The sequence below is a fragment of the Lissotriton helveticus genome, chromosome 2_2 (assembly GCF_964261635.1).
Source record: "Lissotriton helveticus chromosome 2_2, aLisHel1.1, whole genome shotgun sequence".
Lineage (NCBI taxonomy): Eukaryota > Metazoa > Chordata > Amphibia > Caudata > Salamandridae > Lissotriton > Lissotriton helveticus.
The window spans coordinates 333520226-333548033 of NC_136060.1; positions in this window are offsets into that span (position 1 = coordinate 333520226).

Consider the following 27808-nt stretch of genomic DNA (forward strand, 5'->3'; position numbering starts at 1 on the left):
CAGCCACCAGTACTACCACTACCACCACCACCAGTACTACTAGTACCACGACTACCAGTACTACCACTACCAGTACTACCACTACCACTACCACCACCAGTACTACCACCACCAGTACCACCACCACCAGTACTACCAGTATTACCATCATCAGTACTACCAGTACTACCACCACCAGTACTACCACTAACAGTACCACCACCACCAGTACTACCACTACCAGTACCACCACCACCAGTACTACCAGTAGTACCAACATCAGTACTACCAGTACTACCACCACCAGTACTACCACTACTACAGCCACCAGTACTACCACTACTACAGCCACCAGTACTACCAATACCACCACCACCAGTACTACCACTACCGGTACCACCACCAGTACCACCACTACCAGTACTACCACCACCACTACTACCACCACCAGTACTACCACTACCAGTACCACCACCTCCAGTACTACCACTACTACCACTACCAGTACCACCACCACCAGTTCTACCAGTAACACCACCACCAGTACTACCACTACCAGTACCACCACCACCAGTACTACCTCTACCAGTACCACCACCACCACCAGTACTAACACCATCAGTACTACCACCACCAGTACTACCACTACTATAGCCACCAGTACTACCACTACTACAGCCACCTGTACTACCACTACCACCAGTACTACCACCACCACCAGTAATAAATGTTAAATGTTAAATGTTGTATACTTGTAAAGCGCACAGCTGCCCCAGCAAAGGGGCGTCCCGGCACTGTATACCGCTGGGGAACCCGTCCTGGCTTTCCCTGTGGGATGGTCCCTGCTGGGAATCCCCAAGGTGGAGCCAGGCATCCCCGGCGTTGATGGGGCCGTTGTGGAGATTAGGCAAGCTAATGCCCAGAGTTGCCGAGTGGGACCCCAGGTTAGAGTAAGCATCGAGGCGAGAATTGTCGAGTCCGCTGACCCTGGTCCACGAACCTGCCGCGTCGGGAATTGAACCCTGGTCCCGGGCCGACTTCTGCTCTCGGGTCTGCTGCCTCTAACCAGTGAGCCACACCAGTACTACCACAACCAGTACTACCAGTACCACTACCACCACCACCAGTACCACCACCACCAGTACCACCACCACCAGTACTACCACCACCAGTACTACCAGTACCACCACCACCACCACTAACACTACCAGTACCACCACCACCACCAGTAGTACCAGTACTACAGCCACCAGTACTACCACTACCACTAACACCAGTACCACGACCACCAGTACTACCACTACCAGTACTACCACTACCAGTACCACTACCACCACAAGTACTTCCACCACCAGTACCAACACCACCAGTACTAACAGTACTACCACCATCAGTACTACCAGTACTACCACCACCAGTACTACCACTACCAGTACCACCACCACCAGTACTACCGCTACCAGTATCACCACCACCACCAGTACTACCAGTACTACAGCCACCAGTACTACCACTACCACCACCACCAGTCCTACCAGTACCACGACCACCAGTACTGCCACTACCAGTAGTACCACTACCAGTACCACTACCACCACCAGTACTACCACCACCAGTACCACCACCACCAGTACTACCAGTACTACCATCATCAGTACTACCAGTACTACCACCACCAGTACTACCACTACCAGTACCACCACCACCAGTATTACCACTACCAGTACCACCACCACCACCACCAGTACTACCAGTAGTACCACCATCAGTACTACCAGTACTAGAGTGCATAGGGAGTGCATAGTGCAGAGTGCATAGGGAGTGCATAGGGAGTGCAGAGTGCATAGGGAGTGAAGAGTGCAGAGTGCATAGGGAGTAAAGAGTGCACAGCGCATAGGGAGTGCAGAGTGCAGAGTGCATAGGGAGTGCAGAGTGCATAGGGAGTGCAGAGTGCATAGGGAGTGCAGAGTGCCTAGGGAGTGCAGAATGCATAGGGAGTGCAGAATGCATAGGGAGTGCAGAGTGCATAGGGAGTGCAGAGTGCATAGGGAGTGCATAGGGAGTGCAGAGTGCAGAGTGCATAGGGAGTGCAGAGTGCATAGGGAGTGAAGAGTGCAGAGTGCATAGGGAGTGCATAGGGAGTGAAGAGTGCATAGGGAGTACAGAGTGCATAGGGAGTGCAGAGTGCATAGGGAGTGCAGAGTGCATAGGGAGTGCAGAGTGCATAGGGAGTGCATAGTGCAAAGTGCATAGGGAGTGCATAGTGCATAGGGAGTGCAGAGTGCAGAGTGCATAGGGAGTGCAGAGTGCATAGGGAGTGCAGGGTGCATAGGGAGTGCAGAGTGCATAGGGAGTGCAGAGTGCATAGGGAGTGCAGAGTGCATAGGGAGTGCTTAGTGCAGAGTGCATAGGGAGTGCATAGTGCAGAGTGCATAGGGAGTGCAGAGTGCATAGGGAGTGAAGAGTGCAGACTGCTTAGGTAGTGAAGAGTGCACAGTGCATAGGGAGTGAAGAGTGCATAGGGAGTGCAGAGTGCACAGTGCATAGGGAGTGCAGAGTGCACAGTGCATAGGGAGTGCAGAGTGCACAGTGCATAGGGAGTGCAGAGTGCACAGTGCATAGGGATTGCAGAGTGCATAGGGAGTGCAGAGTGCACAGGGAGTGCAGAGTGCATAGGGAGTGCAGAGTGCAGAGTGCATAGGGAGTGCAGAGTGCATAGGGAGTGCAGAGTGCATAGTGCAGAGTGCATAGGGAGTGCAGAGTGCATAGGGAGTGCATAGTGCAGAGTGCATAGGGAGTGCATAGTGCAGAGTGCATAGGGAGTGCATAGTGCAGAGTGCATAGGGAGTGAGGAGTGCAGAGTGCATAGGGAGTGCAGAGTGCATAGGGAGTGCAGAGTGCAGAGTGCATAGGGAGTGAAGAGTGCATAGGGAGTGCAGGGTGCAGAGTGCATAGAGAGTGCATAGTGCATAGGGAGTGCATAGTGCATAGGGAGTGCATAGTGCATAGGGAGTGCATAGTGCATAGGGAGTGCATAGTGCATAGGGAGTGCATAGTGCAGAGTGCATAGGGAGTGCAGACTGCATAGGGAGTGCAGACGGCATAGGGAGTGAAGAGTGCAGAGTGCATAGGGAGTGCAGAGTGCATAGGGAGTGCAGAGTGCATAGGGAGTGCATAGTGCATAGGGAGTGCATAGTGCATAGGGAGTGCATAGTGCATAGGGAGTGCATAGGGAGTGCAGACTGCATAGGGAGTGCAGACTGCATAGGGAGTGCAGAGTGCATAGGGAGTGCAGAGTGCATAGGGAGTGCAGAGGGCAGAGTGCATGGGGAGTGCAGAGTGCATAGGGAGTGCAGAGTGCATAGGGAGTGCAGAGTGCATAGGTAGTGCAGAGTGCATAGGGAGTGCTGAGTGCATAGGGAGTGCAGAGTGCATAGGGAGTGCAGAGTGCATAGGAAGTGCAGAGTGCAGAGTGCATAGGGAGTGCAGAGTGCATAGGGAGTGCAGAGTGCATAGGGAGTGCAGAGTGCATAGGGAGTACATAGGGAGTGCAGAGTGCATAGGGAGTGCATAGGGAGTGCAGAGTGCATAGGGAGTGCAGAGTGCATAGGGAGTGCAGAGTGCAGAGTGCATAGGGAGTGCAGAGTGCATAGGGAGTGCATAGGGAGTGCAGAGTGCATAGGGAGTGCAGAGTGCATAGGGAGTGCATAGTGCAGAGTGCAGAGGGAGTGCATAGTGCAGAGTGCATAGGGAGTGCATAGTGCAGAGTGCATAGGGAGTGCATAGTGCAGAGTGCATAGGGAGTGCATAGTGCATAGGGAGTGCAGAGTGCATAGGGAGTGAAAAGTGCACAGTGCATAGGGAGTGAAGAGTGCACAGTGCATAGGGAGTGAAGAGTGCACAGTGCATAGGGAGTGCAGAGTGCATAGGGAGTGCAGAGTGCATAGGGAGTGCAGAGTGCATAGGGAGCGCAGAGTGCAGAGTGCAGAGTGCATAGGGAGTGCAGAGTGCATAGGGAGTGCAGAGTGCATAGGGAGTGCAGAGTGCATAGGGAGTGCAGAGTGCATAGGGAGTGCAGAGTTTCGAGGGCATAGGGAGTGCAGAGTGCATAGGGAGTGCAGAGTGCATAGGGAGTGCAGAGTGCATAGGGAGTGCAGAGTGCATAGGGAGTGCATAGGGAGTGCAGAGTGCATAGGGAGTGCAGAGTGCATAGGGAGTGCAGAGTGCATAGGTAGTGCAGAGTGCATAGGGAGTGCAGAGTGCAGAGTGAGTAGGGAGTGCTAGGGAGTGCTAGAGAGTGCAGAGTGACTGCAGAGTGTAAGCTAATGGCAATGTAAATGACTGCCATTTATTTATCTGTTTTCAAAACCAACACATAAATAAAAATGTTGTCATTTACAATGCCAATAACTCTAACTTTTCCAAAGGTGAAACCATTGCATTGTAAATGCTTTTTTAAAATGTGTCCTTGTGTTAGTGGGAAAACAAAGCTTCGAATCTGTTTTCCCGTCTCCATGAAGCATGAGGCCAGGAAAGAGGGCAGGAATGTGACACTACTCTGACAAGACGAGATTAGAAGTAATTAACAGAAAACAGATGTCCTCTTCACTTTTATGAGGCCAAGAGTGTTTGAGAGTCTGTTTTTTCTACTTTCTGTAACTTCACATGTTTTTAAAACTAAAAATGTGTTTTCTTATGCCTTATATCAGTGTGTTGTTAGAACAATCTATAGACATAGTTAAGTTGAATACTGAAAACAGCATGTCACACCATATACGCACCACACAATCATACACGATACACACATAACACACACACACCACACACACACCACTCTCTCACCACCACACACTCATCACCACTCACCACAACACACTCACTACCACAGACTCACCCCCACAGACTCACCCCCACACACTCACCACTACAAACAGAAACACACACACAAATACACACACAACAACATAACACCAGCCATCAGTGCACCCTTTCACCAGGGCCAAACACCACCAGCCATCAATGCACTTTTTCACCAAGCACAAACACCATCAGGCGTACAACACCAGGCAGCCGTCAGTGCATTCTTTTACAAGGTGCACTCACCAGCAACCGTCAGTACACTCTTTCACCAAACACACACACCATCAGCCATCTGTGCACTGTTTTACTAAGCACACATACACCAGCCGTCAGTGTACTCTTCCACTAGGCACACACACCTCCAGGCGCCAGTGCACTCTTCCACCAAACACACACACCAACAGCCATCAGTGCACGCATCAATTGCATCCACAATTAACTTTTGTACCAATCGCAGTATGATACACTTTACTTTTAAACATATTCATGTAAAGCACAGCATGACACCATTGGTAAAATTACAATACAACTCACATAATACCACTACACACCACATGCACATACTCCATCACACATGACGAAAACACATTGCCATTTACAATACCATTAGCTCAAAATCAAATAAATCCGAGCCCGATTGCATTTCTAATGCTTGTTTTTTAGGGCTCGGCCTACGTCACCACGAAGTGGGGCGGAGCTCCGAGCTCCTATTTTTAAAGAAAAAAAAAAGTTTCTTTAGGGCTCGGGAAAGAAACATTCCTTAGTGCGCGAGCTTTTTTTTATTATCTGAATGGTGATTGGTCGTCGCGGTGCTGTTTTTGTAGTAGGCTTGATGCCATAGGGCATATGTAATGTTAGGCGGCCATGTTGGCATATTCTGTGCGGTTACGCGCACGGCAGACTATTAATCTTAATTAGGAGCTGTCAGAGTGCCCGTGTAAAGCAATCCAGATGGTCTGAGCGGTGTGCGCGTTCAATGTAAAATGACGAGAGGAGAGGCAGCAGGCGAGGCTCACAGAAGATGACTCATACGTGCTCGTGCTTTCACTTGCTCTCCGTGCTCAGTCTGTTCTCTTTACTTTGTATTCCTGTGTGTTCAGTCTTTCTCTGCCCCATGTCTGACCATGTGCTCTCTGTCTTAAGCCTACAGTTTTACTGCTTTGCATACTTTCATCAGTGACGCAATAGGCTGAATGTATTAACACAATTACCCTCAAAGGGCATTGTTCCCAATGTGAAACACTATTAGCATACTGATGGAATTAACCCCTTCGACGCTCATGACGAGCTCAGCTTGTCATGGAGTTTCCATTGATTTCAATGGAAATTAAATGGGAGAATATCAGGTACCTTAGCATCCAAGTGGTTAAGATTTGCTGTCAATCACAACAACTGTGAAGTATTAGGGAGTTTTTTTGTATGCTCCTACCACTTTAGCCTCTCCATATAGGAGACCTTTATGACCTGACTGACTTTGTAATCTAAATGACAATCACGGGGCTCTCGTGTTTATTTTTTGTCGCCCGCATTCGTTACAAAGGGAGCATTCTTGGAATTACTCACATACGGACATAGGCCAGAGACTCATATTCCGCTCATAAACTAGAACAGGAGTTCAAAACCACCAGTACTACCAGTAACACCACCACCAGTACTACCACTACCAGTACCACCACCACCAGTACTGCCACTACCAGTACCACCACCAGTACTAACACCATCAGTACTACCAGTACTACCACCACCAGTACTAACACTACCAGTACCACCACTACCAGTACTACCACCACCACTACTACCACCACCAGTACTACCACTACCAGTACCACCACCTCCAGTACTACCACTACTACCACTACCAGTACCACCACCACCAGTACTACCAGTAACACCACCACCAGTACTACCACTACCAGTACCACCACCACAAGTACTACCACTACCAGTACCACCACCACCACCAGTACTAACACCATCAGTACTACCAGTACTACCACCACCAGTACTACCACTACCAGTACCACCACCACCAGTATTACCACTACCAGTACCACCACTACCAGTACTACCACCACCACTACTACCACCACCAGTACTACCACTACCAGTACCACCACCTCCAGTACTACCACTACTACCACTACCAGTACCACCACCACCAGTACTACCAGTAACACCACCACCAGTACTACCACTACCAGTACCACCACCACCAGTACTACCACTACCAGTACCACCACCACCACCAGTACTAACACCATCAGTACTACCAGTACTACCACCACCAGTACTACCACTACTACAGCCACCAGTACTACCACTAATACAGCCACCAGTACTACCACTACCACCACCACCAGTACTACCACCACCACCAGTAATACCAGTACCACCACCACCAGTACTACCACAACCAGTACTACCAGTACCACTACCACCACCACCAGTACCACTGTGATGTATTCCTATAGGTTCTGTATCGATCCCCCTATTCCTGACCCTATTCTGGTTAACAAACTAACAAGTTAACTAGCAGCCATCCCATGAGGCAGAAAACCCCCATGATGCAGGAACCGTTATCTGATAAAGCCACACTACGGCACAGGAGCGTGTTATCTGATTAGGTCATAACGCTTGCCATCTAATTAGACAAGCGATATTCCTCCAGCCCCTGATAAGGCATACGGAGTTCTCAAAACAAATCAAACCTATGACACCTTGGGAAAAACCCAGCGGCCATTGTTTTGATTTCACCGAGAACTTCAGCAAAAGAATGTGCTAACGACCTGGTCGTATGACATCCTTATTGACGTATCTATGTCCATCCTTACGTCAATCTCGGCACCTTAAAGGTATAAATATTACCGATATTGCCCTATGCAAACACACGCGGTGGTGACGAGGACGGAGCAGCCAGACTTGCCGAAGCCCAGAGCAGAGCAGACCCTGCTGGCGCAGCCCCGCCTTCCTGACGCGCTGAGAATGAGAAGCCGTTTTTCTCCTGCCGAGAAATCCAGCTCCGGCGCTTCCGGGTAGCCCTCGCAGGCAGCCTGGAATATCGAGACCAGAGACGAGAGATACCATCCCTCATCCATCCTAGATTCCAGGTACAGAACTGAATAACCCCTCGCAGAGAATACTTTAGTCAGTCACTTGGCAAAACAAACTTAACTTAAACTGTAACTTTCTATTCCCGCCCACGTATTAGGCTTAGGTCAGGTACACGGGGTAGGCGTAGCTAGAAACACCAGTTGAGTACGATTAGTCAAATGTATATGTGTATGTAATATATTTTATTCATTTTAAACCTTCATATGGCTTAGAAACCATATCAATGTTTTTACAGTATTATTTTATACTTCTGCTTTTAATGTATGCACTTTACTTAATCATAAGTATTGCAATAATATCGATCCATTTCTCTTGTACGAGAAAAGAGACTGATCAATAAATAACATCTTTTATTGAACACGCCCGTCTCTTCCTTTTCTCTACAATCTGATGAGACTAAGAATGCACGTACTGACTGAGTAAAATAAATTGCCTTTTGTTTTCACACGACTCTCGAGATACACTCTTGATTAGGGGAGAGCAAAGTTGTCATGTTCTATGGTTGTCAGAAACTAAATCCCTTCTTGTCTATCCAGGGAGGTTCAACTCCTCCTTGCCTATTCGAGAAAGTTTCTAGTGAACTCTGAGCTAGCTGGCAAACCCAAAACTTTAAGTCTAATATCGACAGTAGTAGACCTAGTTAACGTCTGGTCTAGGCCTATACTATTGAAGGTATTATTCCAATGCGCAGAGCCTATTGGGATAATAGGAACTACACTACATGGCGCCCAACGTGTTTGGAAGGGCGATAAAATTAACGTAAGACATTTAGAGTAACTCAGTCGTGCTATCTCACTCAGACCCCTTTTCCCATAATACTCCAAAGACGTCTGGAGTGGGCGAAAGGTAATATCCGCCAAACCTCGCAGGAGGAAACTCCTATGTATGGTACTTGGTTTAGTCAACGTTGAAGGATAAACCGTTCCAAAATATTGTGCATCTAATCTTTGTTTCCACAAGAAACCTGATCTGCAAACAAACAAAGTAACCATCCTGTCGGTAAAATGGTAGACAGTGATGATGAAAGAGAGGCAGTTAGATTAGCAACTGAACTCGCAGCAGCTGATGCTGCACTGCTAGACGCAGACCAGGATATAATACTCATCCCGGTCATTAAGAGGAAATCTATAACTTTAAAACTTATAGAAAATGGACTGACACCTAGAGGTGGTACAGTCATATTCGTAATTGAGGCACACGAATATCGGCAGACAGAGGTATACTATTCATGGATACATTTTCCAGCAGCAAATGCTGTAACAAAGTACTTCCACTATTACAAAGTAGAGGAACCTCCTGGAGAGTACACTCCTTTCGAGGAGGTGGAAGTACCACTTAAATTTCAAGAGCACCTGCTCTTATTTAATGGCGCCCTAAAACACAATAATCACATCACAAGGCTCGGTCCTTTAGGTAGACCAGGAGCAACGTGGCCGGTCCTAGCCGGATACACACCACATCCAGACATCAATGGGATGTCTGCAGCAGAGCTGTTAACACAGTTGAAACAATTAATAAAATTACATAGACAATTAGTCCAATATGTGATGCGGACTTCAACAATTCAACCAGCAATTAAAATTCCACAACTGACCCCTCACCAGGGGAACACAAATAAAATTACACCACAGAACATACAATCCTGCCTAGGTAAAGTACCAGCTAAACGGGAACAAATACCATTCTGGTTAGCACAAAAAATCACCCAAATAGAGGCTGTGTTTCCAGACACCACCCCGTTAGAAAAACACAGGATTCTGACTATCTGTCTTCCAATGGGAATCGCACCACACATTGAGGACTGTGACACTTGGGGTACAGTCTTTGCTTCCATCTACACAAAAACGCACGGTGTTCCATCCATTTCGGTAATACCAGATGTGCTAAAACAAATTCAAGACGAATATGGTCCAGAGCCCGCTTTAACTCTTGGTATGAAATTACTAAAAGACTTCAAGCAGGTCTCGGCTATATTATTAGCCAACATAAAGGGAGAAGCAGCAAACGTGGCGATCCGCCAGAGGTTAAAGGAGACAGATATAGCAGACCAACCAGCTGAAATTGCCAGAATCATAGAAAAATCCTATGAGGAACTAGGTAGAGATAGTTTAGGTGGAATACCAGTAAAACCACAACTGATTGAAAGTCCTGAAAATTTTTTTTTTAATAATAATTCAACATCACAAAAAAAGAGCTGGGATGGAAACAAACAATCCAATCCTAAAGAAAAGAAATTCCAGTCCAGAGGAAGGTCTCCTCGGCGGAGAGAAAAATCTCCGAACCAAAGACACAGGTCACCCCAAAGTGACCCCTCTGGGAAAAGATATAACCTTAGAAATAGGGATAATATAAAGAAGCCTGATAGATATCAAGACATTGATACACGTCCCTCTCAATCTTTTCAGACTTCCTCGCAGAAATCGGAAAGAAGAGGACGATCAGAACAAAGAGAAGAGCACGCCAAGTCCAAAGACAAGGAACCTGCTCAGCTAAAAAAGAAATTACAATTTCCAAAAAAGAAGGTAGCTAGTATCAAGGTAGTCAACAATGCCGAGAATACTGAGGACGCAACTGAAAAACGGAGAATGGGCTCAGACAATGCTAGACAGCGCAGCAGAAGTGAGCATAGCTCGCAAAGTCCTTATGAATCATCTGGAGACAGTGGACACGAATGAATATCTTCAAGTGGAAACTGCAGACACCAGAGTTAGCAAACCTCACAAAATATATGAAATAACCTTACGTATAGAAGGGGATAAGACTAGAAAAATAAGGGGACTATTTTGGGATAATCTCTCCAAGGGCTATGACATCCTTCTAGCTGAAAAAGACTGGCCACCAGAGTTTGTCAGGGAGTGCCCTCATGGCGAAGAAATAATTATGCCTGCCTTCTCAAATCACATCCCAATTCATAAAAAATACACACTTGCTAGAAAGTGGGCAGTAGCCCTAGCTCCTGCTTTATATAAAAATCACGTAGGATGGGATGAGGACTCTCCTCCTCACAAAATCCAGTTAAAATCACAACCTACTGCACAGAGGCAGTACCCAATTAAGCAAGAAGCTAAAAAACAGGTAAAAGAAATCCTAGATCAGCTAGAATACCAGGGGGTGATTGAAACTTGCACCTCACAAATGAACAACCCTTTGTTTCCGGTCTCCAAACCAGACAATTCATATCGTCTAGTTTTGGATTACCGACACCTTAACTCATGTTGCAAAACTTTTGCAGTGCAAAACTCGCATAGTGCTGCACTAATGAATAACATAGTGCGCAAAAAATACAAAACAACATTAGACATCTCTAATGGATTCTTTTGTCAAAACATAGCACCAGAGAGCAGATATTTGTCTGCATTCTCAATAAATGGCACTCAAAAACAATTCTGTCGGTTAGCCCAGGGGTACAAGAACAGCCCGGGAGTATTCTCAGCGAGAGTAACAGAATTACTACAAACATATGACGACGAAGCATTATCATATGTCGACGACATATACTTAACAGATGATGACTTGGAGACTCACTTGAAGAGAGTGAACACCATAATACTTGGGTTCGCAGCAGAGGGTTACAAATTCAATTTTTAAAAATCCAGAATTGCCCATCTGACAGTCCTGTTCTTAGGATATGAATTATCAAGTGAAGGCAAAAGCCTGGCTGACAATTTCCTAGAGAAATGTGCCGTACTCCAAGCACCTAGAACACAAAAAAACCTACAGTCAATTCTAGGCTTCCTAAATTTCGGAAGAACATACATTGCAAATTACGCAGAAAGGGTCAAACCCCTTTATGATCTAATAAAACCAGATTTTAAAAGAACCAATTGGACTCAAATACACACAGAAATTCTGAGATCCTTACAAACAGACATGCTAATTAAAACAAAATTAGAAACACGTGATAACACACGCAATCTTGTGATTCGAGTCATCCCAGGAAGATGCGGATTCACATACCTGACCTCTAATGAGGGAGAAAAGGTACCAATTGCATTCAAATCACACTTGTACACTAAGGCTGAAATGAAATTCAGCCCAACGGAAAAAATTCTAACTGCAACACAGACAGCTATAGCAAAAGAACGAGCCCTGGCACAAGGTAAACAAATAATAATCGTGACACCGATACCAGCCCTAGAGGCGGTAACAAAGGCAAGCATTCCAAATGCTAAAGCGCTCCATCCGAGATGGATACAATGGGCTAATTCTCTTGCTGCAACAGACGTGGCATACGAATTTGATCCTAACTTAAAAACACAAGAATTTCTCCAATATGAATTTGAATGTCCTCCGCCGACCGAAATTCTGCCTCTAGACCATTACGGCTGTATAATATACACAGACGGATCAGCACAACCCGCAGTAGGGGGTAAACAAGCCTACAGTGCTGCGTGCGCGATCGTTAAAGGTCGCTGGCACGAAGGGAAATTTAAACCAGCTATCACTAAAACACAATCTCTAGGAGATTGTACAGCTCAGCGAGCTGAATTACTGGCGTTCAAGATGGCGCTTGAAAATACCGATCGAGAATTCCTCACACTCATAGTGTGTGATTCGTATTATTGCGTTCAATCTTACAATGAATACTTGCAGATCAAGGATGCGAAAGGTGGCACAATCAAGCATAAAATGCTCTGGGAACAAGTAGTTCTTTTGCAGAAAGAACTACCAAAGACTCACGTGATACATACGCTGAGTCATCAACGTGATGGCGTTCACGTTGCAGGGAATTCATTGGCTGATGAGGCAGCGAAAGCAGCTGTGCAAACGGCTTCCGTAGCTGCCATCACACGGTCAAAAACAAAAATAGACAGCGAAATATTACAGGCTGTCAGCGCTACAGAAAAGGATTCGATAGAAACACTCCCGAAAGGCTTTCCAGTAAAATACTCATACATAACTGATGCAAACAATGTTCCTTTTGCTCGAATCCCTGGAGTGGGGGATAGGGCAATTCCAAACATGGAACATAGGTTAGGACTAATAATAGCGGCACACGAAGGGCTTGCTTCTATACATGCTGGCGTCTCAGCCACAGTATCATTATTAAAACAGAGATACTGGTGGCCACAAATGAGAAGACAAACAAGGAACTATGTTTTAGAATGTGAAATATGTCAAAAAATGAAAGTATCAACGGTGAGACGTCCAGCACAGACGCCCCTTCTAATCTCGGATAAACCATTAGCCTGTGTTTACCTGGACCACTGCGGTCCCTTACAAAGGGATAGTAACTATAAATATATCTTGGTTGCAGTGGACTCATGCACGAGATTCATATGGATGTGGCCCCAGCGAACGGCTGACGCCAGAACTGTTATAAAAGATTTGCGAGTCTTTATCGGCACATACGCAATTGGCATGCTGTATTCGGACCACGGTCCTGCTTTTAGCTCTAGAGCTTATAAGGAGGCCATGGTCAGCATGGGCGTGACATTGCGGTACTCTTGTCCATTTCACCCTGAGGGGAACGGAATTGTTGAAAGAAAAAACCGTGACATAAAGCAATCTATAACGGCAAAGGTATTAGGTTCGGGAGCTGGGTGGGTCAAACATCTAATAAGTGTCCAACGTAGTCTAAATAACTTGCCAAGAAATTCTCTGAAGGGATTCAGTCCGTACGAATTATTATTTGGAACTAGGATGTTAATCTCTGACCTTGACAGTCAGACTTCAGTGGTAAAGGAAAAAAGCTTTGATATCAAAGATCGTTTGGCTATTTTACAGGACTTAAACGAAACAAGAAAAGACCTGAGCAACATAAAGTTGAAACAACAGCCAACAACCACTGAAGAACCACCACCTGTCCCAGCAAGACCTGTCTGGATTCCAAAAGTCGGGGATCTAGTCAGAGAAAAGATCGCGGTAAAGAAGGAATATGGGCCTTCTTACAGAAAAGCAGTTCCTGTCTTATCTATCAACGGGACAAGATCAGTTGTACTACCGCCGCTTGCTGGTAAAAAGGAGAACCGAGTTGTATCCATCGACCTGGTAAAACCACAATCATGTGGCCGATAACAAACAGTAGGCCAAGTGGACTCCCCATGAGTAGCAGAACACCAAGGTTTGCTACCAGTACAGAGGTCCTAACAAAGAGGCTAATCACATTCGAAACGCCTACAGAAGAACAACAAGGACTATGCAACAATGCAATGGAACTTAGACCTCTGAACACCCAAATAAAAACATTTAGCAGAGACACACCAACCTATAATGAAGTAACAAACGACTATGCAAGAAACAGTAATCCTGAAACAATTGGAACAATAGACAGAACTGCATCCGGCTACTTCATAAACTTCGATGATTCCTCTGAAGGCTTCACTGAATCAAAGACACAGCCATCAACAAAAACCTTTAAAGATAAAGTTAAAGTACTTTTGAAACAACTGAAAGAAACATACCTAATTTCTCCATGGATTGAATTTTGGGTGGGTTTTGGTGCATTTATCCTCATACTTTGGCTCATCATGATACTAACATTGGGACGCTTCATTGAGGGAAAATATGCTAAAATGGACACAGCAAGTCAGAAAATCAACTTGATCCTCAAACCACACACATCTTCACACGTCGAGAAAAGAGAACTTTCTTCAGTCAACTTCACAGCCAATCCTATACCGGGTGGGGTAGCATGGGACAACACTGACTACGAAATCTATGGTCCGGTTGAAATCCTGAAATGTCCACACCAAATTAAAATATCATTAAGTGACTTCGTAAAACCAACCACATTTACTGATGATTGGGACTTTGAAAGTATAAACATGCATGTGTCAGTAATAAAGGACAGAAAGTGTTTCTTAGTGGCAATAATTGTGCGATGTCACTAAGCGGTACACTTCTGTGTAATGGAATTAGTTTGCATGGAGCCTGTGAAGGGAACTCAAATAACCTTTCATGTCACCAGCTAGGCACACCTGCTACAGAGATAGAACCATTCTTTCAAAGACTCTACAATGGGAGTTACATTCTAATTGTGGACCGCAGATGCTGTAGTCTTATGCCCGGGACTCCTTATCTCGTAACTACGACTGCAAAGGTCAAGTGCTGTGGACGCTTATTGTTCCCCAGCTCCTTTTTTCCCGTATATTTGATAAATTCAAAATGCATTTATGTATTTTGGGGTGGTGAGGTATACACGATACTCTACAGTATGTTTTACTATGCATAGATTAGTAAATATGTCCATAGTTAGCGTGGAGTGGGTGTGATGTATTCCTATAGGTTCTGTATCGATCCCCCTATTCCTGACCCTATTCTGGTTAACAAACTAATAAGTTAACTAGCAGCCATCCCATGAGGCAGAAAACCCCCATGATGCAGGAACCGTTATCTGATAAAGCCACACTACGGCACAGGAGCGTGTTTTCTGATTAGGTGATAACGCTTGCCATCTAATTAGACAAGCGATATTCCTCCAGCCCCTGATAAGCCATACGGAGTTCTCAAAACAAATCAAACCTATGACACCTTGGGAAAAACCCTGCGGCCATTGTTTTGATTTCACCGAGAACTTCAGCAAAAGAATGTGCTAACGACCTGGTCGTATGACATCCTTATTGACGTATCTATGTCCATCCTTATGTCAATCTCGGCACCTTAAAGGTATAAATATTACCGATATTGCCCTATGCAAACACACGCGGTGGTGACGAGGACGGAGCAGCCAGACTTGCCGAAGCCCAGAGCAGAGCAGACCCCGCTGGCGCAGCCCCACCTTCCTGACGCGCTGAGAACGAGAAGCCGTTTTTCTCCTGCCGAGAAATCCAGCTACGGTGCTTCCGGGTAGCCCTCGCAGGCAGCCTGGAATATCGAGACCAGAGACGAGAGATACCATCCCTCATCCATCCTAGATTCCAGGTACAGAACTGAATAACCCCTCGCAGAGAATACTTTAGTCAGTCACTTGGCAAAACAAACTTAACTTAAACTGTAACTTTCTATTCCCGCCCACGTATTAGGCTTAGGTCAGGTACACGGGGTAGGCGTAGCTAGAAACACCAGTTGAGTACGATTAGTCAAATGTATATGTGTATGTAATATATTTTATTCATTTTAAACCTTCATATGGCTTAGAAACCATATCAATGTTTTTACAGTATTATTTTATACTTCTGCTTTTAATGTATGCACTTTACTTAATCATAAGTATTGCTATAATATCGATCCATTTCTCTTGTACGAGAAAAGAGACTGATCAATAAATAACATCTTTTATTGAACACGCCCGTCTCTTCCTTTTCTCTACAATCTGATGAGACTAAGAATGCACGTACTGACTGAGTAAAATAAATTGCCTTTTGTTTTCACACGACTCTCGAGATACACTCTTGATTAGGGGAGAGCAAAGTTGTCATGTTCTATGGTTGTCAGAAACTAAATCCCTTCTTGTCTATCCAGGGAGGTTCAACTCCTCCTTGCCTATTCGAGAAAGTTTCTAGTGAACTCTGAGCTAGCTGGCAAACCCAAAACTTTAAGTCTAATATCGACAGTAGTAGACCTAGTTAACGTCTGGTCTAGGCCTATACTATTGAAGGTATTATTCCAATGCGCAGAGCCTATTGGGATAATAGGAACTACACTACACCACCACCACCAGTACTACCACCACCAGTACTACCAGTACCACCACCACCAGTACTAACACTACCAGTACCACCACCACCACCAGTACTACCAGTACTACAGCCACCAGTACTACCACTACCACCACCACCAGTACTACCAGTACCACGACCACCAGTACTACCACTACCAGTACTACCACTACCAGTACCACTACCACCACCAGTACTACCACCACCAGTACCACCACCACCAGTACTACCAGTACTACCACCATCAGTACTACCAGTACTACCACCACCAGTACTACCACTACCATTACCACCACCACCAGTACTACCACTACCAGTACCACCACCACCAGTACCACCACCACCAGTACTACCACTACCAGTATCACCACCACCACCAGTACTACCAGTACTACCACCATCAGTACTACCAGTACTACCACCACCAGTACTACCACTACCAGTACCACCACCACCAGTACTACCACCACCAGTACTACCACTACCAGTACCATCACCACCAGTACTACCACTACCAGTACAACCACCACCACCAGTACTACCAGTACTACAGCCACCATTACTACCACTACCACCACCACCAGTACTACCAGTACCACGACCACCAGTACTACCACTACCAGTACTACCACTACCACCACCAGTACTACCACCACCAGTACCACCACCACCAGTACTACCACTACCAGTACCACCACCACCACCACCAGTACTACCAGTAGTACCACCATCAGTACTACCAGTACTACAGCCACCAGTACTACCACTACTACAGCCACCAGTACTACCAATACCACCACCACCAGTACTACCACTACCAGTACCACCACTACCAGTACTACCACCACCACTACTACCACCACCAGTACTACCACTACCAGTACCACCACCTCCAGTAATACCACTACTACCACTACCAGTACCACTACCACCAGTACTACCAGTAACACCACCCCAGTACTACCACTACCAGTACCACCACCACCAGTACTACCACTACCAGTACCACCACCACCACCAGTACTAACACCATCAGTACTACCAGTACTACCACCACCAGTACTACCACTACTACAGCCACCAGTACTACCACTACTACAGCCACCAGTACTACCACTACCACCACCATCAGTACTACCACCACCACCAGTAATACCAGTACCACCACCACCAGTACTACCACAACCAGTACTACCAGTACCACTACCACCACCACCAGTACCACCACCACCAGTACCACCACCACCAGTACTACCACCACCAGTACTACCAGTACCACCACCAGTACTAACACTACCAGTACCACCACCACCACCAGTAGTACCAGTACTACAGGCACCAGTACTACCACTACCACCAACACCAGTACTACCAGTACCACGACCACCAGTACTACCACTACCAGTACTACCACTACCAGTACCACTACCACCACCAGTACTTCCACCACCAGTACCACCACCACCAGTACTAACAGTACTACCACCATCAGTACTACCAGTACTACCATCACCAGTACTACCACTACCAGTACCACCACCACCAGTACTACCACTACCAGTACCACCACCACCACCAGTACTACCAGTACTACAGCCACCAGTACTACCACTACCACCACCACCAGTCCTACCAGTACCACGACCACCAGTACTGCCACTACCAGTAGTACCACTACCAGTACCAGTACCACCACCAGTACTACCACCACCAGTACGACCACCACCAGTACTACCAGTACTACCATCATCAGTACTACCAGTACTACCACCACCAGTACTACCACTACCAGTACCACCACCACCAGTACTACCACTACCAGTACCACCACCACCACCAGTACTACCAGTAGTACCACCATCAGTACTACCAGTACTAGATTGCATAGGGAGTGCATAGTGCAGAGTGCATAGAGAGTGCATAGTGCATAGAGAGTGCAGAGTGAATAGGGAGTGAAGAGTGCACAGTGCATAGGGAGTGCAGAGTGCACAGCGCATAGGGAGTGCAGAGTGCAGAGTGCATAGGGAGTGCAGAGTGCATAGGGAGTGCAGAGTGCAGAGTGCATAGGGAGTGCAGAGTGCATAGGGAGTGCAGAGTGCATAGGGAGTGCAGAGTGCATAGGGAGTGCAGAGTGCAGAGTGCATAGGGAGTGCAGAGTGCATAGGGAGCGCAGAGTGCAGAGTGCATAGGGAGTGCAGAGTGCATAGGGAGCGCAGAGTGCAGAGTGCATAGGGAGCGCAGAGGGAGTGCATAGGGAGTGCAGAGTGCATAGGGAGTGCAGAGTGCATAGGGAGTGCATAGTGCAGAGTGCATAGGGAGTGCATAGTGCAGAGTGCATAGGGAGTGCAGGGTGCATAGGGAGTGAAGAGTGCAGAGTGCATAGGGAGTGCAGAGTGCATAGGGAGTGCAGAGTGCATAGGGAGTGCGGAGTGCACAGGGAGTGCAGAGTGCATAGGGAGTGCAGAGTGCATAGGGAGTGAAGAGTGCAGAGTGCATAGGGAGTGCAGAGTGCATAGGGAGTGAAGAGTGCAGAGTGCATAGGGAGTGCAGAGTGCATAGGGAGTGCAGAGTGCATAGGGAGTGCAGAGTGCATAGGGAGTGCAGAGTGCATAGGGAGTGCAGAGTGCATAGGGAGTGCAGAGTGCATAGGGAGTGCATAGTGCAGAGTGCATAGGGAGCGCATAGTGCAGAGTGCATAGGGAGTGCATAGTGCAGAGTGCATAGGGAGTGCAGAGTACATAGGGAGGGCAGAGTGCATAGGGAGTGAAAAGTGCAGAGTGCATAGGGAGTGCAGAGTGCATAGGGAGGGCAGAGTGCATAGGGAGTGCAGAGTGCAGAGTGCATAGGGAGTGCAGAGTGCATAGGGAGTGCAGAGTGCATAGGGAGTGCAGAGTGCAGAGTGCATAGGGAGTGCATAGTGCAGAGTGCACAGGGAGTGCAGAGTGCATAGGGAGTGAAGAGTGCAGAGTACTTAGGGAGTGAAGAGTGCACAGTACATAGGGAGTGAAGAGTGCACAGTGCATAGGGAGTGCAGAGTGCACAGTGCATAGGGAGTGCAGAGTTCATAGGGAGTGCAGAGTGCATAGGGAGTGCAGAGTGCATAGGGAGTGCAGAGTGCAGAGTGCATAGGGAGTGCAGAGTGCATAGGGAGTGCAGAGTGCAGAGTGCATAGGGAGTGCAGAGTGCATAGGGAGTGCATAGTGCAGAGTGCATAGGGAGTGCATAGTGCAGAGTGCATAGGGAGTGCATAGTGCAGAGTGCATAGGGAGTGCAGAGTGCATAGGGAGTGAAGAGTGCAGAGTGCATAGGGAGTGCAGAGTGCATAGGGAGTGCAGAGTGCATAGGGAGTGCAGAGTGCATACGGAGTGCATAGGGAGTGCAGACTGCATAGGGAGTGAAGAGTGCAGAGTGCATAGAGAGTGCAGAGTGCATAGGGAGTGCAGAGTGCATAGGGAGTGCAGAGTGCATAGGGAGTGCAGAGTGCAGAGTGCATAGGGAGTGCAGAGTGCATAGGGAGTGCAGAGTGCATAGGGAGTGCAGAGTGCATAGGGAGTGCAGAGTGCAGAGTGCATAGGGAGTGCAGAGTGCATAGGGAGTGCAGAGTGCATAGGAAGTGCAGAGTGCATAGGGAGTGCAGAGTGCATAGGGAGTGCAGAGTGCATAGGGAGTGCAGAGTGCATAGGGAGTGCATAGGGAGTGCAGAGTGCATAGGGAGTGCAGAGTGCAGAGTGCATAGGGAGTGCAGAGTGCATAGGGAGTGCAGAGTGCATAGGGAGTGCAGAGTGCATAGGGAGTGCATAGTGCAGAGTGCATAGGGAGTGCACAGTGCAGAGTGCATAGGGAGTGCAGAGTGCATAGGGAGTGCATAGTGCAAAGTGCATAGGGAGTGCATAGTGCAGAGTGCATAGGGAGTACAGAGTGCATAGGGAGTGCAGAGTGCATAGGGAGTGAAGAGTGCACAGTGCATAGGGAGTGAAGAGTGCACAGTGCATAGGGAGTGAAGAGTGCACAGTGCATAGGGAGTGAAGAGTGCACAGTGCATAGGGAGTGCAGAGTGCACAGTGCATAGGGAGTGCGGAGTGCATAGGGAGTGCAGAGTGCATAGGGAGTGCAGAGTGCATAGGGAGTGCAGAGTGCAGAGTGCATAGGGAGCGCAGAGTGCAGAATGCATAGGGAGTGCAGAGTGCATAGGGAGCGCAGATTGCAGAGTGCATAGGGAGTGCAGAGTGCATAGGGAGCGCAGAGTGCAGAGTGCATAGGGAGTGCAGAGTGCATAGGGAGTGCAGAGTGCATAGTCAATGCATAGGGAGTGCAGAGTGCATAGGGAGTGCAGAGTGCATAGGGAGTGCAGAGTGCATAGGGAGTGCAGAGTGCATAGGGAGTGCAGAGTTCATAGGGAGTGCATAGGGAGTGCAGAGTGCATAGGGAGTGCAGAGTGCATAGGGAGTGCAGAGTGCATAGGGAGTGCAGAGTGCATAGGGAGTGCAGAGTGCATAGGGAGTGCAGAGTGCAGAGTGCATAGGGAGTGCAGAGTGCATAGGGAGTGAAGAGTGCAGAGTGCATAGGGAGTGCAGAGTGCATAGGGAGTGCAGAGTGCATAGGGAGTGCAGAGTGCAGAGTGCATAGGGAGTGCAGAGTGCATAGGGAGTGCAGAGTGCATAGGGAGTGCATAGGGAGTGCAGACTGCATAGGGAGTGAAGAGTGCAGAGTGCATAGGGAGTGCAGAGTGCATAGGGAGTGCAGAGTGCATAGGGAAAGCAGAGTGCATAGGGAGTGCAGAGTGCATAGGGAGTGCAGAGTGCATAGGGAGTGCAGAGTGCATAGGGAGTGCAGAGTGCATAGGGAGTGCAGAGTGCCTAGGGAGTGCAGAGTGCAGAGTGCATAGTGAGTGCAGAGTGCATAGGGAGTGCAGAGTGCATAGGAAGTGCAGAGTGCATAGGGAGTGCAGAGTGCATAGGGAGTGCAGAGTGCATAGGGAGTGCAGAGTGCATAGGGAGTGCATAGGGAGTGCAGAGTGCATAGGGAGTGCAGAGTGCAGAGTGCATAGGGAGTGCAGAGTGCATAGGGAGTGCATAGGGAGTGCAGAGTGCATAGGGAGTGCATAGTGCAGGGTGCATAGGGAGTGCACAGTGCAGAGTGCATAGGGAGTGCATAGTGCAGAGTGCATAGGGAGTGCATAGTGCAGAGTGCATAGGGAGTGCATAGTGCAGAGTGCATAGGGAGTGCAGAGTGCATAGGGAGTGCAGAGTGCATAGGGAGTGAAGAGTGCACAGTGCATAGGGAGTGAAGAGTGCACAGTGCATAGGGAGTGAAGAGTGCACGGTGCATAGGGAGTGAAGAGTGCACAGTGCATAGGGAGTGCAGAGTGCACAGTGCATAGGGAGTGCAGAGTGCAGAGTGCATAGGTAGTGCAGAGTGCATAGGGAGTGCAGAGTGCATAGGGAGTGCAGAGTGCAGAGTGCATAGGGAGCGCAGAGTGCAGAGTGCATAGGGAGTGCAGAGTGCATAGGGAGCGCAGAGTGCAGAGTGCATAGGGAGTGCAGAGTGCATAGGGAGCGCAGAGTGCAGAGTGCATAGGGAGTGCAGAGTGCATAGGGAGTGCAGAGTGCATAGGGAGTGCAGAGTGCATAGGGAGTGCATAGGGAGTGCAGAGTGCATAGGGAGTGCAGAGTGCATAGGGAGTGCAGAGTGCATAGGGAGTGCAGAGTGCATAGGGAGTGCAGAGTGCATAGGGAGTGCAGAGTGCATAGGGAGTGCAGAGTGCATAGGGAGTGCAGAGTGCAGAGTGAGTAGGGAGTGCTAGAGAGTGCAGAGTGAGTAGGGAGTGCTAGAGAGTGCAGAGTGAGTAGGGAGTTCTAGGGAGTGCTAGAGAGTGTAGAGTGAGTAGGGGGTGCTAGAGAGGGCAGAGTGACTGCAGAGAGTAAGCTAATGGCACTGTAAATGACTGCCATTTATTTATCTGTTTTCAAACCCAACACATAAATAAAAAATTTGTCATTTACAATGCCAATAACTCTAACTTTTCCAAAGGCGAAACCATTGCATTGTAAATGCTTTTTTTAAATGGGCCCCTGTGTTAGTGGGAAAACAAAGCTTCGAATCTGTTTTCCCGTCTCCATGAAGCATGAGGCCAGGGAAGAGGGCAGTAATGTGACACTACTCTGACAAGACGAGATTAGAAGTAATTAACAGAAAACAGATGTCCTCTTCACTTTTATGAGGCCAAGAGTGTTTGAGAGTCTGTTTTTTCTACTTTCTGTAACTTCACATGTTTTTAAAACTAAACATTTGTTGTCTTATGCCTTATATCAGTGTGTTGTTAGAACAATCTATAGACATAGTTAAGTCGAATACTGAAAACAGCATGTCACACCATATACGCACCACACATTCATACACGATACACACATAACACACACACACCACACACACACCACTCTCTTACCACCACACACTCATCACCACTCACCACAACACACTCACTACCACAGACTCACCCCCATAGACTCACCCCCACACACTCACCACTACAAACAGAAACACACACACAAACACACACACAACAACATAACACCAGCCATCAGTGCACCCTTTCACCAGGGCCAAACACCACCAGCCATCAATGCACTTTTTCACCAAGCACAAACACCATCAGGCGTACAACACCAGGCAGCCGTCAGTGCATTCTTTTACAAGGCGCACTCACCAGCAACCGTCAGTACACTCTTTCACCAAACACACACATCATCAGCCATCTGTGCACTGTTTTACTAAGCACACATACACCAGCCGTCAGTGCACCCTTCCACTAGGCACACACACCTCCAGGCGCCAGTGCACTCTTCCACCAAACACACACACCAACAGCCATCAGTGCACGCATCAATTGTTAACGCATCCACAATTAACTTTTGTACCAATCGCAGTATGATACACTTTACTTTTAAACATATTCATGTAAAGCACAGCATGACACCATTGGTAAAATTACAATACAACTCACATAATACCACTACACACCACATGCACACACTCCATCACACATGACGAAAACACATTGCCATTTACAATACCATTAGCTCAAAATCAAATAAATCCGAGCCCGATTGCATTTCTAATGCTTGTTTTAATAGTTAGTTCACACAGTCTCTAGGAAAGTTTGTGGTTTGAGAATCTAATCGCCATTTAGAATCGACTATGCATGTGATCTCAAGGATGACATTTTTAACTTAGGAAATGTTTTTTCAATGATGTTAACTACTTTTTTTTAATGTGATTGGCGATAGAGAGTTTTCACTCATAGCACAAATGCCTAAATCACTAATGTCCGAGTCGAGGTAAAGGCGGGCTGGTGCAATTTCATTTGTTCGCAGTTCCTTCCAAAGAGCTTAGCACAGTTGGCTTTCTGTGGTGCTTCTAACTCTCCTCCATACTTTTACATAGTCCTCCTTCCTTCCGAATGATTGGTTTGGGAGGACGGATGCTAGCTTTATCTGGGTTGGTGAGGCACTTGGGGGAGATAGAGTCATGATCTAAATGTTTTAACTAAGATTAGATTTCAAACTGCTCCATCTCTGCCATGAAGAGCTTGCATTTCATATGAAATACAAGTAATAAGGTTTGCTCTAATTACTTTCAACAATGGCAAACAACTTGGGCCAGCGAGAACTTGTTGAAGGCGAGAGTCAAGGAATTACCTTTCCTGAGAAGATCCTTCCTGTGGTGTTGAAAGGAGCCTCTTTCATCAAAGAGTACCCCTATATCTATAAGTTCTTGACTGCTCAAGTTGTTCACCAGTTTGTCAATTAATCGTTGTAGTCCTAATTTTTTCTGAGTGAGCAGGATCGTATTATCTGTGTATAGCAGATTTAAGATATGCATAGACCCTAGCTTGGGGGTGTGAGAATTTTGTGTATCCATGGCGGGAGATAGGTCAGATAAAAAATAAAAATCAACAGATATGGCGCTAAGACACAGCCTTGCTTTAGGCCCTTAGATGTTTGTATTTTCCTTGACAAAAAGGAGCTGTCTCCGATTCTCACCCTTGGCCAGGTATCCATGTACAAAAGCTGTATAGCTTTTAAAAGGTGAGCCGGGATACCCATTGATAATAACGTTTACCACTGAAGGTTCTGATTCACTCAGTCAAATGCTGCCTTATAGTCTACGTAGCACAAATAAAGATGTTGATTTTTGTGCTAGAGTTTGCCCATTATTAAGGATAGTGCCAGAATATTAGTTAGCATGCCAGCCCCTTTGGTAAAGCCAGTTTGGTTCTGGGGTAAAGTCTGGTCGTTATCGGCCCACTGCAGCAGATCTGTGAGTAGCAGGCTGGCAAAGTGTTTTGGCCCTGTATCTAAAAGGGTTATCAAGCGAAAATTCGATGGTTGATGTGGGTCCCCATGCTTGAAAATTGTATTGATTATGGAACCCTCCCAAGAATCTACAATGATTTGTTATTGTGGGACACAGGCCCCCGGCCTGGAAGCACTGCTGATGACCGAGATTGCCCATGAAGAACAGACTCCCGTCGAACCAGCACACCAGGTTAGTGGGATCCCTCAACATGCTATGCTTCCACAACTGAGGGAACCCAAGGCTTCTTCACCCTAGGAACACCAACGCCCCGCCTCCAGAGGAGTCTCCAGTCCTCACCTCTAACCCCCCTCCCTCCACCCCGTCAATCAGCTTCCCCCCCGGCGCAACACTCTTCCTCCTTTGCACAAGTAGGTCGCACATGAGGACCCCTTGTCGCCTAGCCAATAGCCCATGCCACTAGAGAGACTTCACTGCTTACTACCCCACTACACACCTCGTCAAGCAGCCCATCCTCCATCTGACACAGCATTCTCCCCCTTCTCGCACTAGAGGAACTCCTCCTCCTCCGGCCCACCTAAGATGCCCCCGGCCTTACAATTGGACACATATGCGTGTCCTACAACTAACTACCTGACAACCAACGGACAGAACGCCTTTGCTATAAGTTTCCCCCAAAGACTCTCCTTCAAAGCAAAAAAACACTTTAAACACAAAGTAATCAGGCAACATCCCGAAACGCTAGTTCTAGACACAGACCACTGCCCATCTAGAGGGCAACGTAAAATGGACTTAATCTTCCACACCGACAGGCTCGACCTTTGGGTCACTATCTTCAACTCTCACTTCCTCGTCTCCAAAACCACCATCACAGCCCACAGCCGTAAACTAACAATCTCTCTCTTGAAACACCAGACCCTTACCGGATGCATCTCCATTACCATTTTTGAGAACAGCACCATCCTAATTCAGGCAAAAAACGAGAACCTCGAGTTCTTCGACTCCCTTTTCCCCTCACTAAAGAAGGCAACATCTCACAACACACACCATTCGCGGACCCCCCCACGGAAAGCCTACAACAATCATCAAGTCATCAGGTCCCGCCCGTGCCCTCTCCCCGAGCCCATCCCCCATTGTACCGTGACTCCGCCCACCCCGCGTCCCGCTCAACTATGGCTCCTCCTATCGTCCAACCCTGCCCCCCCATCCATCTCAGCCAGCCTCCCAGAGCTGAACCTTCCTCCCAACCACAATGGATCAACAACCCCCCTCCCCCACCAGCCCGATCGCACCCAGAGCACAGACATCCGCCCACAGAGAATTCCGACTCCCCAGCAAAACCGATTTGCAGCCCTAATGCGATGCTGCTCAGAAGAAACTCACCACAGAGGAGCGATCCTTGACGCAATCATCTCGGACAGAAACACAATCACTATGGGCTACATCATTCCCGTGGACTGGTCTGACCACCACATTATACTTTTTCATATCAACCAACCGGCCTTAACTCAACCCCCTATGCAGGCCCCTCCCAAATGAGTCAGGAACACAGTCTGAGTCCCCCGGGCTAAACTAGAAGAAGGGCTAAGCACGCTCCTCCCAAGCACGACGGAGCACCTCTCAACCACCGAATTCACCTCTCTCTACCACTCCAACATGACGCTCACCTTGGACCTTCTGGTGCCCCTGAAACTAAAAAATCCAGAAGCACCCCCTCCAGGTCCTGGTTCACCACCGACATCAATGACGAAAGAAGACACCTCAGAACCTTAGAAAGAATCTTGAGGAACAATCCCTCCTCCCTCCACCATGATCAACTCAAGGCAGCACGCAGAACCTAAAATAAACATGTTAAGAACAAAAAGTCAACTTTCTTCTGCTCCGCCTTAGACAATGCAGAAAAAGCCCCAAAGAACTCTTTAACATCATTAGTAGCCAAACATCCAAACCGATGACATCCAACATAGTGGCGTCCAAAGATCATTGCGATAATTTTGCCAGCTTTTTCAGCGAAAAAAAACCTGGGCTAGACACTGAGGACATGAATAACTTTTGACCGGTATCGAATCTTCCTCTTTTATCCAAAACTCTTGACAGATGTGTTCTTCCACAGCTAACCCAACACCTAGAAAATATCAAGCTACTAGACCCTCACCAATCAGGATTCAGAAAGGGATGCAGCACCGAAACCGCAATCTTAAATGTCTTAGACGATCTTCACAAGTCACTTGACTCAGACCAATTCAGCCTTCTCATTCTCCTAGATTTATCAGAACCGTTAGACACAGTTAATCACACCCTGCTCCTCATAGTCCTCCATGAAAGAGCCGGCATTGAAATTATGGTACTAAACTGGTTCTCCTCTTTTCTTCACAACCGCACACAAAAAAAAAAATCAATAATTTTGAGTCTGACCCCCTTCCCGTCAACAGAGGAGTTCCACAAGGATTAGTACTCTATCCCCAACTTTTCAACATCCACATGGAACCCCTTACCACACTTCTCAGGAACTCCAACACCCCCTTCCACCTCTATGCAGACGACACACAACTTTATCTGGAAACCACCTTGATTAAAGACATATACAGACTAAATGTCACGCTCAAAGAGGTCCAACATTGGCTCTCAGCGAACCACCTTAAACTCAACCAAGAGAAAACAGAACTTCTCCTCATCTCTAACAGAGGTGAAATCAAAGAATGGCTCAAAGCCATTGACGCCCTCAATGGTACCCTTGCGCCAACGGACTCGGTGAAATCCTTAGGTATTACCCTTGACCCCAAACTGGACATGAAAAAAACATCCCAAAAGCGCGTTCCTAAATCTGAAACTGCTATACAAAAAAAAAACCTTCCTCACACCGAAAGATCTTAAACAAGCCACCCAGGCACTGGTGCTCTCCGGAATTGATTATGGAATCGCAGCCCTGACCGGGACAGCAA